This window comes from Triturus cristatus, chromosome 2_2 (assembly GCF_964204655.1).
Source record: "Triturus cristatus chromosome 2_2, aTriCri1.1, whole genome shotgun sequence".
In the NCBI taxonomy this organism is placed as follows: Eukaryota; Metazoa; Chordata; class Amphibia; order Caudata; family Salamandridae; genus Triturus; species Triturus cristatus.
In genome coordinates, this window is record NC_140582.1 from 757,800,415 (window position 1) to 757,820,957 (window position 20,543).

Consider the following 20,543-nt stretch of genomic DNA (forward strand, 5'->3'; position numbering starts at 1 on the left):
CAAATAAATAGTATTTGAAAGTTGAAAGGTGAGAAATATGACCACCTAGGAATGAGGGGCTAAAGTGTGCAATTATATCACGATCTAAAGAGGTTTACTAGCTGTTGTAAAGGGATGTGAGATACTGGGTAAACCCAATGAAAGTGAGACTCATACGATTCTACTGATGGTTGTCAGGCAGTGAAGGACAGAGAGACCTGGAACATCCCAGCAACACAGTGTATATTCGGTTCCATGCAAACAATACCTATTGCACACGTGCAACATTAAAAAAAAAAATCCCCATTTTTCTTTAATGGTTTTTGTGTCCATGAAATAGGCAAACATAAGGTCAACCACTTGATTCTTGGAGAGCAGTTCCACTCCCTACATACCAGCAGGAGTCAGGAGTCCTTTAGTGCTCCACGGAGTCTTCCTCTTTCTAGAGGATTTAGGAGTTGGGAGTCTTCTTTCTTCCAGGAGTACCTTCTTCTTCAAGTGGAATCTTCCTAGGTCTAGGAATGTTCAGAGCAGCTGGTGGTTGAAATGCCAAATGTATCCTATGCGTTAGACAGTGATTGCAGAACATTTTCACAGCCTCTTTCGTCCTTTTGCAGGACTTCCTCTTTGCCTTACTGTAAAATTACTGAGGAGCCCTTGTTTCAAAATGTTGTAACCCTTCAATAAACCAGGCAGGATGATCTTTACCTCCTTGACCACTCCCCTATTTTGATGAGCTTTCTTTCAAACTGACAGCGTCCAACCTAGTTATCTCCCTACTGTGACTGTCGTTTGGCAGTCTATGGGGGTCCTTGGAATAAATAGGAGAAGCCTTCCTTGACAACTCCAAGCCATAAGAGGTAGTGCTAAGGCTGCCTTTGTTCTGCCAGCTGTTCCTGTCGATAGCTATTGCCTGCTATGTGTTCAGTAGTTAACACATCCCTATCCATCCTGGGCAAAGGGGTTGGCAATTATCTTCTGATCCAAAGTTGCTAACTTTCCCAGCTATGGATGTGTATTCTAGCTTCAAAGGTGTGATGAGTTTTAGAAGTGGTTTTAAGCCAGTTGTAGCTCAGGTATCCTAAAGTACATTTTTAGAAAGTTGCTTTATCAAAAATCTGATTTCACCAATAGATCAGATTTTGAAAATTAAGTATGAAGTAACTTTAAACAATATCATTAACATTTTACCAGGTGAAATGTAATATTTTAATTACACCTGGGCCTGTCCTATTAGAAAGGTAGCTGAAACAACACAATGAAAAAGATTTAGATTTCAGTCACTGTGAGGGCACACTTTTTAAATATGGTATGTACCATTTCTTTATATATTAAACACCCTATCATATGGGCCTATAGGGTTCACTTTAAGGCAGACCTAATATCTAAAAATGGTTTCCTGGCATGGCAAAGTTACTTTCCCTTGCCATATGTTAGAGCAGTGCCTTTAGATTACAGCTAACACATATTTTTTGTCATATATTTGGGTGGTGTAAATACACACTGCAACCTGCCAACAATATTTAACCATCCATGCCATGGGTGCATTTTAGGCACCATCTACAGTGGAATCAGAGTAAGTTAATTATACCAAAATGGGAGTTTCAATTGCACAGCACCTTTTAGAGGGGAAGCACAGGCACTTTAGTACTGCTGACCAGTGGTAAAGCTCACAGAGCTCTAAAATCACCACAACCAGACAGACAAAATGCTAGGACCACAAAAAAGTTATGTCAGTCCTCACATGGGCCCCTCCAGAAAAAAGCAGTGATGACCAACCATTACCTTTGACGTTTTCATCTCTAATGAAAAATAACCTGGAAAGGCTTTCAGCATTGGTGTGGTAAACCTCAGCTCTGTGTTCCACGGGAAAGTCAATACCCTCTAGTGAGATGGACCACCTCAACAGTCTTGGGCTCTACCCTTGCATCCACATCAATTACCTAAGCAGTCTGTGTTTTGTTTGAACTCAGATATGAGACCCAAACAGATACTGTGTCAGTTTCTTCAAGGACCCAACCGCTGCACAGGCCACTTTCCCAATGGCACTCCACTGCAGTTCCCTGAGAAGTAGCCATCTGTCTATGAATTAAAAGGTTGATCCTGTCCTTCATTATTTAGTAGGGGAGAAACACTGTCCCATAATATGATCTGAAGCATCGATCTGCATGTCAAACTCCTTGCTGAAGTTGGGTGCCTAGAGGACTGGTGCAGTACACAGTGTTTCCTTTAGGGCGTGGCAGGTCTTCTGACCCCACTCAGTTGAGGATATATTTTTGGCTCTTTCTTCGATGTCAGCTCTGTGAGAGGTGCATTAATGCTCTTGTTTACCAAAACAAAGCTGTGTTAATTCTCGGTAAGGTCAATTAAGGGTCTCATCTGAGTCCTGATCTTGGTAGGCTCCCAGGCCATGATGGTCTGGATCTTGGTTTAGAGAGGCTGCATATGTCCCTGCCAACTTGGTGGCCCAGGTACACCACCAAGCCTGGCCCTATCTGGTACTTCCTGTCTGTCATTTCCAAGCCTGCCTGTTGCAGGACTGAATCACGCCCTTCAAGTGGGCCAGACGGGCTTCCCAACTGGAGAGGAGCACTGCAGTGTCACCTAAGTAGGCAACACTGAAGTTCCAGTCTAGATAGGGCTGGATTGGCCCACCCTTGGAAGGTGGCAGGGACAGTCTTCAAAACAAAAGGGAACCACTGTGAGCTATAAGTGTCCTTCTATAGTAGAAATCGCTTCCCAGTCCGTGGAACCCTCTGTTACGGCAATATGATATTACCCTAAGTCAAATTAAAGGTATTTAAGCCCCTACTTGTCAATGAGCTCATTAGTTCCAGGTTTCAGGTGTGCGTGAATCTTGATGATTGCATTGAGCACCCTGTAGTTTACATAGGATCTCAACTATGGAGTACTTCCCTGGGGGGATGGTATGGGATACCAGTATCTCTGGACTGGACCATGGTCTGCTGAAGGGTTTGAATACTCTGAGGCCCCACAGCTTGAATACTTCTCCTTTGAAGCTGGGTCTCAACTGTCTGACAGATTGAAGAATGTATTCAGGACAGGCATGCTGTTGCTTTCACCAGCGTTACGAGCCCAAGTGTCAGCAAGAACAGTGAGGCAAACAGCCCCAGCAGCTGCCAACAATTCCTCTGCTTCTAAACCAGTAGCCCAACCTGGCAAAATATCCTGTTTCACATGTAAAAACCCTTCCTTTTAAATACAAATAAGTCACCACTATGTAGGTCCTGTAGCCCAAACGATAGGGTGCATGGTATTTTTAAAAACTGAGACAAGTAGCAATTTAATGTTACCATGTCCCTGCAATGAACTATGCTCAAAATAGATTTTCACTCTGGAAGGCTCTGGCTTTGTTACATTATGTTATATTGATTTGTATAGTGCACTAATTACCCGTGAGGGTATTCAGGTGCTTGAGCAGGTGTGTAAGTTTGTGGTCCCCTTGGTGCTTATACGAAGAGTCAGGTCTTCAGCTCCTTTAGGAACTCAAGAAGTGAGGAGGAGGCTCTGATGTGTTGAGGGTGATTTTTCAATGTCTTGGGAATGATGTAGGAGAATATGTGACCTCCAGTTTTGCTTTTGCAGAAGCAGGGTTTGTCTGAGAGTGAGAGTGAGGCAGACCACAGATGTCTGGTAGGCAGTATGTACAGGATGTGGTAACAGGAGGTGCACACTGCGTTGTCTCGTCTCGTTGAGCTTGTCGTCTAGGATGATCCCTAGATTTCTTGCATAGTCTGTGGGTGTGGGTGTTGGTCATAGTTCCAATGGCCACCAGGTGCAGCCCCATAGTAAGGTATTGTTGCAGATGACCAATACTCCCATATTGTCAAAGTTGAGCTGCAGGCAGTTGGTTCGCATTCAGTCCATGGTCCTAAAGTTGGACAAGTTGGTTCTGGTGGTGGTTGTTTTGTTCATTTGGGGGGAGATGATGAGTTGGGTGTCATCAGCTTAGGAGATGACTGTGATGTCTTGTGTTGTACAGATTAAGATATTCATTTTGCTATCTCAAGTTTGGGACCAGCTAAAGAAATATTTAACCCACTTTTTTAATGTTTATTAAAATTCATTTCAATGGTGAAGTGAGATTTTTTATGAATATTTGGAAAACATTGTTTTTCAAAGTTATATTTTCCCTGCTTGAAACTCCTAAAGGCTAGTTTACATTAGCTCTCCAGCAGTTATCCCGCAAGAGCTTGACCATAACGAGGTGTGTAAACTGCACCCAGACACCCAGAGCAGGGACAATGATCTAGGTGTGGGAGGTGTTTTCTTCATGTGGCAGGAAGACTGATTAATGTGAGCTCAGGAGCCAAATTAAAGTAAAAATGGCCTGCCCTGTCACAAGTAAAAAGTCAGGTGACACTTGTAGCTTGTCCAACAGTTTTGCATCTGTACTGTGTAGAACAATGCTTGCGTACACAACTGTCGGTATCAATTAAGCCCCTATTACGGCTCACAGTTGCTTTAAGGATGGAAAATGTAACTTTTTTGAAAGGGCATAGAATGCGAAGATTCGGCCATTACCTTTTGTTTCCAGGTAATGTTTATGTTTTTCAAAATTTGAACAATTATCTATGTACAGACCTAGATATTTGTAGTAATTAACTACCCCTAATGTTATTTCTCCCAGCCTGACCAGAAATGTGCGTGCTTACTGCTTAGTACCACAGCCACCCCTGTGGTTGGGCTCACAGATTCTGTACAAGGTGAGAAGTACTTCTCCATCTTGGATTTTGGGAGTAAGATGCACTGTGAGATGGTTGCAGAAGGGATGAACTGTGGGAGTGCTTGTAGAATGGCATACAGGAACAGCTGCAAAAGTGAACAGGGTTACCCCTGGGAACATTTACCTCATTGGGCAGGGAGGAGTCAGGAATCACCCCACCCACTAGCTCATGCCATGCATACACCAGGCCCCCTACTCAGTACACCTTCTTGACTTGTGGAAGAACTAAGGAAGGACAGCACCTGTTGCTTGAGACCTGTGGGAAGGGCTGAAGATGCTTCTACTTGTACCCAAGACAAAGAAGTGGACTTCAAGGTTCAATTGCAATAGCTCCTGTGTGACTACTGTGACTCAACAAGTTGCAAGAGGCTTTTCCTTGAAGTGCCTCGCTGACCAGGGGTGACAGGACTTAAAAGGTTAGTGGGTTTATTAATTTTGGTGGCCTTCCATGCACCCCAATAAAAAATGTACTTTCTTACATTGATTCTCTGGTTCCTCTGGAGTCCTCACAAGGGTGAGAACTTGTTTAGCACTGGTACAGTTTATGAAAATATTAATGGCCCTGAGAACAGAAATATGTTTAGGTGTCTGTAATTGATATAGATTCATTGGATTGGCATAGATTCCTACTTCACATTTTCATGTCAACAGCTGGTCTGTAGGCCTCCTCAGTTTCCTCCCTTTTTTCACAAAGAGTGGCAGAGTGATAAGAAAAATATGTGTTCACCTGCCATGATGCTACTTACTATATTTCTTGAAAAATGTATACATTAATTTGGGTAATATCAGTGGTGAATGACAGAGCTGGGCCTAATGTAAAGTCAAAGATTTCATTCTTGGAGACAATTAGGAAGAGAAGATTTTCCCTTATGGCCCACCAAAAAGCGAAAGCCAGACTGGCTGTGTTTTAGAAAAATAGGTGGAATTCTGCTTTCTTTGATTAGGTATCAGGATGTTGCCAGACAACTACGTTTGCAGTGAGGTAAAATAGGCAAGAAAGGTAAATAAATATTCCCTAGAGTCAATATATTTTGCTTCACCAGTATATAGACGGATTCAGATTCCAGCACCCTCAACCAACTCACTCAGCAGCTCAAACCCCAGGTTCAACATGCTAGGTGTCAGAAACGTACCCTGTTGGAATACATGTCGCGCTGCTGCTCTTCCGGACACGTGCTTCCAAATTTTTAGTATTGATTCTATCTTCAGCCCTTACGAAAAACTAAATGTTCATAGTATGTTAGAGAACATTTCAGCATAGAAATGAAGAGAGAAGAAACAGGAATACTTGACATCTGTAATGAAAGCCACATTTTGCAAATATTATATAGAGTGCCTACAACTGCAGTTTATGAAATAAAATAAATCATTTAGCACTGCAGAGGATTGGCACACGTGCACTTTATCCCTGAAAACTGCCACGTCCTGTAAACTATTTTAAAAATGAAATAATAATGTTGAATTATCCCGAAGTGGAAAAAGTTAATTGATTGTGGTCAACTTTATGCATTGTATCCTGGAATGTTTAATTAGGTAATGTTTGGTTTGTATTTATTTCTGGCCTTTCTTGTAATGGTTTTAATTAATCAACAAAATAAATAATAAATAAAATAAAAAAAATAAAAAAGCTCTGCAGAGGATTAAAGTGGGCAGACAGAGAAGTTAGAATTAGCAAATTCAATTATCCTGATGAAACAAACACAAGAAATGAATACTAGGTGGAAAATACAAACTGCAACACCTAATGCTCACCGCATCAGCATATCCCAGTGGAATATAGGCCTATGTACCATAGATAACAATAAAAATAACAACAATAATAATAATAATCCTTATTATTATAAGTATAATAAGTATAAAAATACACAGTGGCTGGAGGAGACACTGGTTTATAAGTGGCTTAAAGCGGAATGGAAAAGCTAAACATAGCAGAACAGATCATTCCAACAAATGACAGATTAAATGATCTGTTCATATGAATGTGCACATCTGATTTTAAGCAACTGAAGGAGGTGAGCAGAGTTGATGGAACAGCGTGTACAGGGACAGATTTACAGAACCGACTCTTAAAAAAAACCAAGACAGTCCATTTGAGTAAATACCAGAAAAGGCACATGCACCGAGACAGTACCCGTTTTCATATGGAAAGACAGTGTAAATTCGCTTATCGATAGCTTACCAGACCTGTGGTTTTTAGACCCAAACAAACATAGTTGCTAGGTGTTGAATAAGCCGCATTTTTAGTTAGGTAGCCTGAAAGACATGCATTCAAGGAATTGCCATAATCCAGATGTGACAGTCTCTGCCTGGACACTGGTTTTTAGCAGTCAATAAGGTAGAATTGTATTAATGTTTTTAAGATAGAGGAAGCTAATAAATGACATTGTCTGTATGTGCTTTGAGAGTTCAACTGAGATCCAATCTGAAACGAATTCTAACATTTTGTGCTGTGTTTGCGTCATAAAAAGTGACGCAAACCAACAAAGCTCTTTTCTTCTTATTTATTTCCAGCCCAAATTTTGTTTTGTGCTAGGATTTGACTAGAAGTAACGCAAAGCAGGGCAAAGCGCTTTTTGCTTTACATAGAATCCTGGGTGCTTTACCTGGGTGTTCCAATGCAACCACCCACCCTTTTTGAAGCACAACCCTATCTACCAAAAGTGTGGGACAGGGTTTTGCATCAAAAATAACTTTTGAAACCATGCCTTTAAAGGAGAATTATTTTAATTTCTCCTTTCTTTTTCGACATTTTCATGTCTACTGCACTGTACAGCACACATAAAAAGTAGGATGAGTTTTACAAGTTGTCTGGGCATAGTATTCAGGACTGGAAGGGAACCCTTCCAGTACAAAACCTATGCTAGACTCGAGCACATACCCTCAGATTATGGCGCAAAGGTTTTTGTGTGGCACTCGGCAGATTAAATCAGCACCTGCGCTAGGGAGAGGGGAAGACAGAGCCCTATCTCTGTAGACATGGTTCTCTCTTGCTCCCTCCCTGTCAACCAACGCAGGGCAGCATTTTTGGCTGCTGCACTGCATTGGATGACAGTTTAGTAAATCTACCCCTAAGTTCCTTACTGAATCAGAAGGAATTTGAGTCAAGTCCAAAGAAAAGAGTCTCCAAGCATCAGGTTGATGTTTAGTTGAAGGGCATTTAAGCTCATCCACTAAATTGTTATTATTATCATACACAGTGGAAACAGTTACTATTTGATTCCACTCAATCCTCTAGTAAGAGTCTGCTGGGTATCATCTGTAAACCCGTATGATGTGAAGCCCAATGTATCAACCAAGGATGCCAAAGGTTTTAGGTACAAATTATATAGAGTGGGGCTGAGTTCAGAGCCTTGAGGTAAATCACAGTTCAGAGGCTGTGGTGGAGGTCTATAGGGTCACAGAGAAATTGTCTAGGAGTACCCATCCAAGAAGGAAGCTCTCCACTCTAGCACTGTACGCCCAACTCCCACTTTTCATAGATGTTAGTTTAAGAAGAATTCAAAAAACGGTATCTAAGGAAAAAATAGATTCAAAAGGACCAGGACCCCCAGCTTGTCTGTGTCTAGTTAGCCATGTAAGTCATCCAGAACACCTTTCGGGATGGACCCTACAGTGGAAAGGTCTGGAGACAGTCTGAACTGGGTCTACTAACAGATATGTTTTTGAGCAATTCAGACAACTGCGAACTAACTGCACAATCAATAATTTCAGTGGAAATTTAAAACTGTATGAAAGGCAGGTAGATGGAGTCAGAGAGTCAGTACCAGGTTTCTTAAGCAGCGCAATGACCTTTGCTTCTTTCCAGTACTTTGTTATCAGTGCTGACTTGATTATGGATTACACAGCTCAGTAGTTTTAGGAGTAATGATCTCACCTTCTAATTCGATCATCTGCATGATGCGGGGATCTTGGGTGACCTGCTACTTTCGGACTTAACCTTTTAAAAAAGTTCTGCAGAGGGCATAAGCACTGTCGGTGTTGCTGCAGAAAAGGTAGGTCTTTCAAGCAAGGAGGCCCTCTGCCTAGGTATTGCCACTACCATGCGAATGGTCGAGTGAGTTAAGTGCCTATGATTATAAAAATGGCCAAGTGCTGGCGGCTAGTGTTGGACATTAGCAAAGCTGTGGAGCTACTGCTCTCCATAGCTCCAGTTCAGCAAGGCAGCCGTACAGGCTTTTAGCAGAAGAATAGATGGTGGCACTTTATTGAGAGCTGTCTGCCTGGGGCCTCGGGCATTTCCAGTTCTTCTTTGTAGTGCTTTCTTTTTTAGTGGCAGTTTGTGGGGCTCTAAGGAATCTCGTGAATGTGCCAAGCCTTGGTTCGGCTTCAAAATCCTTAAGATTGTGCACCTTGGAAAATGTGTACATTTAAGAATGTGTGTGCAAATTTTTCTGAGTACCTACATTCAACAAGCATTTGCAACGCAATAGTTCTAGCATTTACGAGAGTTTGAGCTATTGGCATTGTAAATGACAATGCCATTTATTTATGTGTTTTTTTAAAAACACATATATAAAAGGCATTGTCATTTACAATGCCAATAGCTTGAACTCTCGTAAATGCAAGACCTATTGTATTGCAATTGCATTAGCAGAGTGCGTGTCCTGCCTTTTCCTGCCGGCAAGAACAGGCAGGACAAAGCTGTTTGAGAAAATAGTGCTCGGAGGCTGTAATTAAAGCCTACCGAGCAACAACAAATGTAAAAGGGGGTGTCCTCATGGGAGGTTACAAAATGGGAAAAGGGGGTACTAAGGAGGGACTACTAAGCCTATTGACTATTGAAAAGCCACAGTTTACAATGGGCAATGACACAAGCCAATGAAAAAACTGGATGGAGAGTGGACAGAGCTTCACATCCATCCCTTAATACAGCATGCCTTGCAGAGCAGCGCATGTGCTGCCCAGGCTCGACCTAAAATGTGTTTTTGTGGGGTGAAGCAATTTGAATATTATAGCAAAACTGACATGTCTCTGCAAAGACAGGGTAACATGTCCTACCTACAAAAACAGAGTTTTATAAGACAAATAAAATATTTAGCCGACAGTGAATTTTAAATGACTTGGCCTTATGGATAGATACTTACAATTTACAGACACAAGAGACATTTGTATCCGCTCCTTGCTTCAATAAACCTCTCATACACAATAATAGTTTGGGCTACAAAGTATTAGTAAAGGTCAGATTATTTAGTATGTTAGTTCACCATTTACATCAAGTGGAGATAAAAATATCTAAAATCTCATACCTTCACTATGTGTAACAGATTAGAATCACCAACAAATTTACAAAGACCCTACATATTCACTGAGCAGACCCATTTATAAGATGTTACTATTTCTAAATATACAATCCTACTAAGAATGGCAAACAGACGTAGATGAAATAAAAAAAAGAGGATTACTGGGATACCAGTTCAATAGGATTATGAATGACTGATCTAATAAAGCAATGTTTGCCATGCTTAATGTCCTGCATAAATCTTACTATGAACTAGAACATTTCAGAAAGTGTTAGAACACACAATCAGACGTTTATTCAAAATGTTAACATATTTTCAACATGACCGACTGTGTGCTGAGTTTCGACGGACGAATACCAGCCTCTCACTTTGATTACTCTCACCCACTGTACTGAAGCCTGGTGTAAGACTCATGTGCTGATACTGGGAGGGAGCAGTGAACAGGGATGCCTTAAGGATTTTGGGGGACTCGGACAAACATATTTTGGGGGCCCTTGTTCGGAATAGCTTTGAATTTATGATCCAATTTCAATTCTTTCATACCCTCTTTGGCCAGTTCATTGCAGTGCACAGGCTCACTGGTCCAAATACTAAATGTGTTTACATCTAATATTCAGGGATAGTGATATGTGTTTTCAATATTTTATCACAGCAGCAGCTCACTAATATTACTGCGAATAATCTCTGTGACCCCCTCTCCCATTTCTAATATGTGAGGTACTATTTCTTTATCCAAACAAAACTTTTTTTATGAATGTTGCATGAAACAAACACATTTGCCTGAAAAATGTCTGTAATAGACTCTCACACATTAACCACATTCAAAATAAATTAAAGGAAAACGCTACTGACAACAATTTGTTTAAGAATTATTCAAGGACACCAGGGCAAGACTCTCCCATGGGGAGGCACATGGAGGCAGCGACGCAAGATGGCCGCTCACTAGTTCTCCTCCATAACGCCGAAGAACTTTCTCCTTCGGAGGGACGATTATCCAGCACTGTGGGGGCTTGGAAGTCACCGCGAGCGGCAGGGTAGGTTTATAGACTTTGAATTGGTCTAATTACCTTTTTATTAGCTTTTCCCTTGCCGCTCCCGGTGGACTGTGTAATTGCTGCCCTTTTATGAGCTTCTGAGATCATTTTACTTTCCCTCAGGCGTTTGCACGCCCACAACCTTTTCCTTTGTATATGGCAATGTTGTTTGGAGAAACATGAAGAGACCCTCTTTTTTTCTTTTTATATATATGCCTTCCCATGTTCTCCATATTTTGTAAGTTATTTGGACAGCATAGCTATTATGAGTGCACACAGTGTGAACCTAACAGAAGCATACTGGTATTTTTGAATTATTATCCTTGAAAGAGACTTTTTTTGTTTGTTATTCAATTGGTCTGTTTTACTGGTCCTCTTCATTGAAGTTACGCAGTCTATAATATGTCTTCGTGGATATTGAAAGAGTGCATATGCCATTTTGCCTGTCTCCTTCAGCTCAATAAAATATGGAGGTGGCGCAGTCAACTAAATCCCAGTCTACCAGCAACCCCACTGCAAATTGTCACAAAGAACTTGGAGGCAATGCTAACAAAAATCCCTCTTCTCCCAATAAATCACCTTTGCCTTTGACCCTGGAAGACATCAAGGATGGGTTAAAAAACATAAAACCGTTTATGGTAGATACCAATACAACACTTCGGAGGATTGAGGAGAAATGGTCTCATCTGGATTCTAGAATTACAGAGGGTTACCGACGCTCAAGATGTGGCTACCAAGGTTGATAATCTATCCAAAGAAGTGATTCAACTAACGAAAATAACAGAGGACCTGGAGAACCTGGAGAACCAAAACAGGCGCAATAATCTACGTATATATAGCATACCAGAAGGTTCCAAAGGCCCCGACATGATCAACTTCTTGAAGATCCATATACCAAAAATAGTTGGTCTACTGACTCTTACAGATCTCAATATCCAAAGAGCAGAGAGGATTGGTCCCCTTGGTGCTTCAACCTCATATAGACCATTGCTAATTTTCTACAATACTCAGATTTTATTATGATACTCACAGTAGCTAAACAATGCAAACAGATGCTGTGGTCTAGTCAGCAGATGTATTTTAGTCCGGATTTCTCCAGAGCTACAGCTCACCACTGGAAGGAATTTTTAGATCTCAGACTTATGCTGCGATCCATGAATGCTCGATATGGCCTTATTCATCCTTGCATTTTCAAGGTCACTTACAAGGACAGGACTTTCACAGACCCCACAGAGCTCAAGAAATTCATACATATGCACAAGGGAAAAGTTATGGAACTCAGTAACCCTTAAAATATTGCCAATTTTGGTTTTTTTTAAATTCTCTATTTTACAGGTCCCTGGCTCCCTCTTGTTTTGATGTCGGTGTCTTCGTTGATTAGTGTCTTCTAGTCCTATGTCTATGTTTTGTTCAGCTATGCTGTCCCCTTACTGTTTGGTAAGTTCCATTAGCACTGTGATTGTTATGTTTCTCATTTTATATTGTTCCCTCCTCATTTGTTGATACTATGGCCATTTAATTTCGGTGTTTCAATCTTTTGAGTGGCGTCTTTCTTCTCCTCGTTCCCCCCTTAACATTATTGTCCTTTTTGTTCTTCCTTTTTATGACTAAAGTCCTACGGCTTTCTATCATCTCTATTTTCTATTTATATCAGAGGAGACCTGGTTCTTCCCTAATTCCCCTCTTCTTTTCATCACCTTTTTTTTGGTTTCTTTCTTTAACTTTCTCTTCTTCCTTTCTACTACTATGTAGTGCACTTTCTTTATGTAATTTTTTTCTTGTGGTACTCCAACATTTTCCACCGGACTTCTCATGGATGGATAAATCTCATTTTTATTGTAAGTCTTTATATTTTTTCTTCTCCAATTACTCTTTACGTTCTTCTCCATGAGTAACTTACGTATTGTGTCATGGAGTGTTAAAGGTCTTCGTAACCCAGTTAAAAAGTAAAGGGTTTTGTCTCATTTATCAAAGTTAATCTGTCAAATTGCTTTATTACAAGAAACTCACCATAAAGAACAAGACATAAATTCTATAAGAAGACAATGGGTTGGGAATGTTTTTAGTTCCCCTGCTGTAAATAACTAAAACAGTGTCCTTATATTGTTTCATAAATCTTTAAATATTCAATTGTTGAATGAATTCAAAGATGATGCTGGAAGGTGGCTTTTGTTAGATATGAAGATAAATAACAAACAATTTTCGATTTGTAATGTCTACGGTCCAAATGAAGTAGATCTGTTATTCTGGAATGACTTTTCCTCTCTGTTATCTTCCCATGCATTAGAAAATCTTATAGTAAGGGAGACTGTAATCAACTTACGGACCCCTTTATGGATCATAGATCTCAGACTAGATTTATTCCCACCAAAATGCACAGAGCCTTTCAGAGAGCCATATCCTTTAGAGGGTTGGCTGATGTTTGGAGGGCATCACACCCCGAAGTTTAGGAATTCACTTTCTTTTCTCCAGTTCATAATTCCCACTCTAGAGTAGATTATACATTTTCTACCAAGCACACACTTCAATTTCTAAAGCATGCTGAGATAGGTTCAATTCTCATCTCGGACCTTGCTCCCATTATTGTAGATCTAGAATACCCTAACTCTATCCCTCCCACTCGCAGATGGAGATTTAACAACACCCTTCTACTGGACCAACAATTTACCGAATAATTTACAATATTTCTACAAGAATTTTTCTTGAATAATCTTCCCTCAGGCACACAAATTAATTTTATCTGGGATGCCTTTAAAGCTAAAGGCTTTATAATAGATGGTGTAGCTAAAGAGAAGAGAAGGGCTCTTAGGGACTGTGCAACTTTTAGATCAGATTAAGGTTTTAGAACACAAATATTTCTCCTCTAATCACAACGACACGTTATCTAAACCTACTAAGGCCAAACTGCAATACAACAAACAATCTTGGGACAATGCCTGTGGTAGTCTACTTTGTTTTAATGCAAGAATGTATGGTGGTCTGAACAAAGCCAGCAAAACTTTGGCCAATTAACTTAAAATCAAAAAGCAGAAATCTAAAATTGTTGCTATAACAGATTCAGTCGGGGTCAGGCATATTAGTGACTCCAACATTTTAGAGTGCTTTTCTGAATACTATACAAACCTATATACCCCAGAATCATCCCCTTCAACAGAACAATTAGATGCTTTTTTTCAATCAATCCCTAAAAATCCTGATAGTACTGTAGATTTACCTTCTCTTGATACCCCACAATCAGAGCAAGAAATTCTAAATGCCATTAATCAACTTCCTAAAGGTAAAACTCCCGGGCCTGATGGCTTTACTGTACCCTTTTACTCACATTTCAGACATCTTTTAATTCCCAAGTTACTACTTCTCATTAATCATTTTTAGACCACAGGATGGACACAAGGCTCTTTCTCGCAGGCTATGCTCTGCTTGCTCCCTAAGAAAGATAAAGATCTATCTCAATGTAGCAGTTATAGGCCTATCTCATTGATTAATATGGACTGTAAGATTTTTGCTAAATCATTGTCACTCCGTATTAATTCTTCTATTACTGATTTAGTTGATATACATCAGTCAGGATTTGTGAAGGGAAGATCTATTTCAGATAATTCTAGAACCTTCCTTAACATCATTCACTTACTTAGCCTCCAAGCTTAATTCTCCCTTAGCTGCATAACTCTTGACGCCGAGAAGGCTTTCGATCGGGTGAATTGGGAATTTATGTTCAGTGCATTGAATTGCCATGGTTTTAGTCCCCCTTTTCTCCAATATATTCAGGTATTATATTCCGAAACCTCTACCTCTATTTGGGTTAATGGCAAACAATCCCACTACTTTCCTCTTCATAGAGGTGCCAGGCAGAGCTGCCCTTTGAAATGAAATGAAATGAAATGAAAAGAAATTTTATTAAACGCGACTGCTGCCCAAGGGCGTCCAAGCGCTAAAATAGAAAAAGATAGTGCCTCGTAGTGCGATAGCTTCGGGAGTGGTTATTTAGTGAAGAGGAATGTTTTAAGCTTTTTCCGGAAAGACAGCAAATTAGAATCAGATCTGAGATATACAGGGAGAGAGTTCCAAAGTTTGGCCGCATTATGGGAAAAGGATCTACCTCCTGCTCTTGATCTCCTAATCCTAGGAGCTTCAGCTAGAAATGCTTTAGCAGAGCGGAGTTGTTTGCTGGGTTGGTAAGGAGAGAGCAGGCAATGGTTGAACTTTGGACCAGTATTCCAAAAGGCCTGGTGAGAGATGCACATGGCTTTAAATTTAATTCGCTCCCTAACAGGGAGCCAGTGCAGAGTCTTCAGTCCTGACTCCACTGATGCTCTGCAAGGGAGCTGAAGCAGCATGCGCGCAGCACAGTTCTGTCTGCGCTGAAGTTTTTGCAGGACATATTCCGGAGACCCTAGATATAAGGCATTACTAAAATACAATCTAGATTGAATTAAGCCCTGTATCGCAACCTGCTTGTCTTCAAACGGTAGAAGCGGGAGAATTTTCTTCAGCATTCTAATTATTCCAAAGCAGGTTGCAGAAATCTTGGTTGCTTGGGTGTTCAGCGTTAGGGAATCGTCCAACCAGACTCCAAGACTTTTTATGTTGGTTTTTGGGATGGGCGGGGTGCCCAGACTAGAGGGCCATAGGAGGTAGAGAGTGCTGGTGGTCCAAGTAACATAAGTTCGGTCTTATCACCGTTAAGTTTAAGGGACGAGGCTGTCATCCAGTTTTTGACTTCTTCCATGCAGGCAGTCAGGTTGGTCTGTGCAATGTCACAATTCCTTTGCGCAAGGGAGACCACTAGCTGAGTGTCATCCGCATATGTAATGATCTTGATACCATATGGGTGAACAATCTCAGCCAGTGGTCTCATGTACACGTTAAATAAGGCAGGACTAAGTGACGAACCCTGCGGAACCCCGCAGGCCAGGGGTTTACTTGAGGAAATACAGTCTCCATCAAAGACCTGAAAAGTCCTTCCACACAAAAAGGATTTAAACCAGGCTAAAGCGTTCCCTGATACTCCCAGATTAAGGAGTCGGTTCAGTAGGGTTTCGTGGCTCACTGTATCGAAGGCTGCACTTAGATCGAGGAAGATGACTGCCACTGATCCTCCCCAATCTAAGATCCGCCTAGTTTCCTCTATTACGGCCAACAGGGCCGTTTCTGTTCCATGTTTAGGACGGAACCCTGTCTGAGAGACATCAAGTAGATGATTATTCTCGAGAAACACAGTCAGGTGGAAATTAATGTGTTTTTCCTGAATTTTACTCGCCCAGGGTAGCAAGGAGATGGGGCGATAATTACCATGATCCGTAGGGTCGAGGTTAGGCTTTTTCAACAGTGCTCTCACCATGGCTTGTTTCCACGTAGGTGGGACACTGCAGGTTATTAAGGAGGTGTTAAGCAGCTCCAACAGGGTGGGGAGAATGATTTGACTGACTGACACCATAGTCCGAGGAGGGGCAGAATCGCGTGGGGAACCTGATTTTACTTGCTGTATAAGAGTCTCTAATGTGTCTAGATTAATCAAAGGGAAATGATCCAAAATCACTCGTGAAGGATGAGCTGTTTCCATGGTAGAAGAAAGATCATTGGGGGGGGGGGGGGGGGTTCCCGGGCTGAGACTACAAATGATGAGTAAATTTTATTGATTTTCTGATAGAAAAATGTATCTCCCCTTTTATTCATTTTATCATTAGAATCCTTCCTCGAAACAATGCACCGATCTACAGCCTTTCTGGGTTCTCAATTTAAAAGTTTGAATATAAAATATACAGCATATGCTGATGATATTTTGCTATATATATCCAACCCCAATACATCTTTACCTGAGTTTTTTTACTATTGAATATATATTCTGTTGTTTCGGGATACAAACTTAATATAGATAAATAGGAGGTCCTACCTCTAAATAAATATTGCCTTCCAGATATGTTCAAAGGCATAGGGGTTCACGTTGAATTCAAAATATATTAAATGTTTAGGCATCCTCTACTCCAATAATATTACATAAATTATTCTTATTAAACTTAACAAGATTATGACAAAAATCAATTTGCTGATAGAGAGTTGGTCCCCTTTATTTCTGATGTTGCTACCAATCATTAATTTTCTATTTGTGCGTGCTTCCAGTATCTCTTCCACACACCTTTTTCAAAACTATTAATCGTTCTCTGATTCAATTTTTATGGAACAAACGCAAACCTCGAATCTCTTTAGCCGGCCTTCAACAACCAAAAGATACTGGTGGGGTTAATTTTCCCATCTTTAGAGTATATCATTCGGCCTTCACATTGAAACATATTTGGACTTCCATTTTGGAAGCTCATGCAGATTCATTTTTTATGGAACAAACGCAATCCTCGAATCTCTTTAGCTATTGGTAAACCTTTAATTATCTCTTCCAACTCCTGCTCCGAAAATATTTTACAAACTCCAATTTGGTATAATAAACACATTAAATTAAATAATAGAGTTCTTCTGTGGAAGAATGGATCAATAAGGGAATTATAGTCATAGGACATTTACTCTCTAATGGTTCTCTGCTAGATTTATCTGACATCCAGGAAAAATACAATATATCTACTTATTATGCCTCTCATTTTCAGTGCCTTAAACATCTTCTTCTCCTTTACAGTTTTCAATAATCTGATATTGCCCCAAGCACACAGCTTCCTTCTTCCCCGTTAGACTTTTCTTCAAAAATAAAGGCCTCTGGCATATATAAATTATTAATCGGTTCCTCTAAGTTTGATACAAAATCTAAAACAGAGTTCATGTGGGAAACAGATCTCTAGCATGAACTTTCAGTTCATACTTGGAAATCAGTATGGGCCAAGATCCATACCTCGTCTCGTTCAGCAAGCACAACACAAACATTATATTATTTTTAAAACAGACTACATGTTACCCCTATGAGTTTATATAAATTCAAACTTTCCACTACCACTAAATCCACTACCACTAAATGTTGGTCTTGTGCTCATGACAATAGTGATCTCCTCCACATGTTTTTTTGAATGCCCTCTAGTTAATAAACTTTGGCTACATGTATGGGATAAACTTAATGAAATTTTGTCTACAAGCTTTCCTTTTGATAATCGGCACATTTTTCTGGGGGCGCTTCTCCCCTTTGGAGTTCCTAGTGTATGGTCGGGAAATTCATTGACTTGACGGTTACTCTGGCTTTACAAATAATCACAAATAACTGGAAGGATTCAACTAACATCACCTATATTGGATGGTGGAATCTGTTATGGCATCACCATAGACTGGCTCGAGCTCATGCTACTTCTCTTCCTTCAATGATTAAAAAAGATTTATTATGGTCACCCCTTGCCTCATTCCTATCCAGGCAAGCTGCTCGACCGATATCTAAGGTCATTAACTATGAACCCCCTTAAAGATTAGATTGTCTATTACATATTTATTTTTAGTACTGCATAGTTGTTAACTGTGCGCTCCATAAATTCAATATTGCATTATATCTTCCTTTCTCCTTCTCTTCTTTCCCCCTTTTCCTGTCTTTTCTTTTTTCCTTTTCATTTCTTTCTTTACTGACTTTTTCTTTCATCCTTATAAAAATAATTAAATGCATTTGTTTCAGCATTACAATTATATATTTCAATTAATGTTTTTAGGCTCATCGTTTATTATTATTATACAATATGTTTACTTTGCATGTTTGTTAGACACTGATTTTCTTCCTTCTTTTTATTAGATTGTTGTATTAACCCACATTATAATATTTTTCAATATTTGCTTGGATTGAATTGATTCATCTGTTGTACATGCTTTTTGTTCTTTATTTGTTTTTAAAAAAGCATTTCTAAACAAACAAAAAAATATAGACTCTCTCCGGAGGCCTCCTGGAAGGTTGGGGCCCTGGACCAGAGCCCACTTTGCCCATGATTCAAAACATCTCTGGCTGTGAACGGAATCAGAAGCTGCTGTGCTTATGCTGGAAGCGACCAGTCCTGCGAGTCAGAAATGTGCAGTGAAGTCTATGCAACTGATGTGAAGAGGCTGTTCTACTAAAGTAGGTGGATTGCAAGGATCATCATAAACGTGAAATTGGCCATATCTGGGTCTCATCTTGTGTTTTTGTTTTAATAATAGTGCTTACGCAACTTTTCTTACACTCTGGGGAACTGTGCTAATATTCAAGGGAGTGCTAATAATGTTCAGTAAATATATTATTTAACTATTGTATGGAAACTGTTTCCTTTAAAACAGTTGTTTGATAAACATCGTTGGGAAAGCCCAAGATTTTTGCTCAGTGCTTAATTTGTAACAAGATAAATGCCGGGGTCCTCGCCATGAGGCATCTGCAGCTTACACCACCCATTGCCCATTGCAAATGCTGCCAATGACAGAAAGAACATAACTACTAACCATCACACTCCTAGAACTGTGACAGTTCAAATGAAGCTCTGTTTCAGTTCTTGTTTGTAAGAGTGATGTTTGCAAATTAACAGCTGCAAAAAAAAGCAATCTAATACAGGGTCTGAAATCTCACTTGATAAGAGTTAGAGCTGCTTTATGGGAACGTAGAAATTTAAGATGTGTTCTGTCCAAGTAAACATAAGTTGGGAGGAGAGAGATTGTTGCTCTGTGTTTATAAGCACAGAGGACTAAGGCATTAAATCCAGTATTGGCCCAGCCGTATGTTTTGCACAATTTACTGACTGAGAGAGCTAACCATCACCGGTTGGTTATGAACTTGTTTGGATTGTGGGAATTTGGGCCGCCATTCCAAATATTAACGAGCCCGTCCATGCACCAGAGAGGCTCTAGTGTTCTACAACTAATGATGCCATCAAGTCATTGAAGGTTTGGGGGGACTATAGCCCAGGAGAATTTATTTACTAGGTTGTGCATTTTCGAGACACGTGCACCAATGGGGAATACAGGTACACATTGGCTACATATGGTGATAAGAGTTCCACAACCAGATATCATGCCGATAGTGTTTAAACATACATATAAATATGAGACTATGAAAACTCATCTTTGCTGGTCCCTGCTCGCGACATCAAACGCAGAGCTGTCAATAAAAAGTACTAGACATGCTCTAACGAGACCAGCAATGTGACATTACAATGCCACAACCGTAGCTCTTCTCGACTGCGCTCTGGCAATGATATGCTGCATTATGCAATGTTGAGGAAAACCCTCCTTCATCACCACTCGTCATCTCCTTGGAGACAACAGAGATTGCTTCACGGGTAAGTAGGTCAGGCACGCAGAACGCATAGTCATTGGTTACTGTGTGCTGAAAGTGAAAGAGAAAGGACCAGCTCGCAGTCAGCGTAATCTGATAAAAGCAGCAGATTAAGTACTTCTGAGCATTACAAAATATAGAGGCGCATCATGCCGATTAGATAAAAGAAATATAGAAAGAGGAAAGCATTACAGACTAGAAAATACTGCTATTTGCAATATATTTTTTTATATTGTCCTATATACAACCTCACCCTGTTTCTTAGGAGCACAGGTCCCGTGGTATAGTTTAACCAGAACAGCAGTGCAGTATTAATGGGTGTCAGGGGGCTG

The 20,543-nt window shown here is 40.3% G+C and overlaps 1 protein-coding gene across 8 annotated transcripts in view; it reads right to left on the minus strand.

The window, feature by feature from the left end:
* The window catches only part of ZDHHC2 (zDHHC palmitoyltransferase 2), a 555,886-nt gene that overhangs the window by 482,335 nt on the left and 53,008 nt on the right, over window positions 1–20,543 (minus strand). The window lies entirely within an intron of this gene.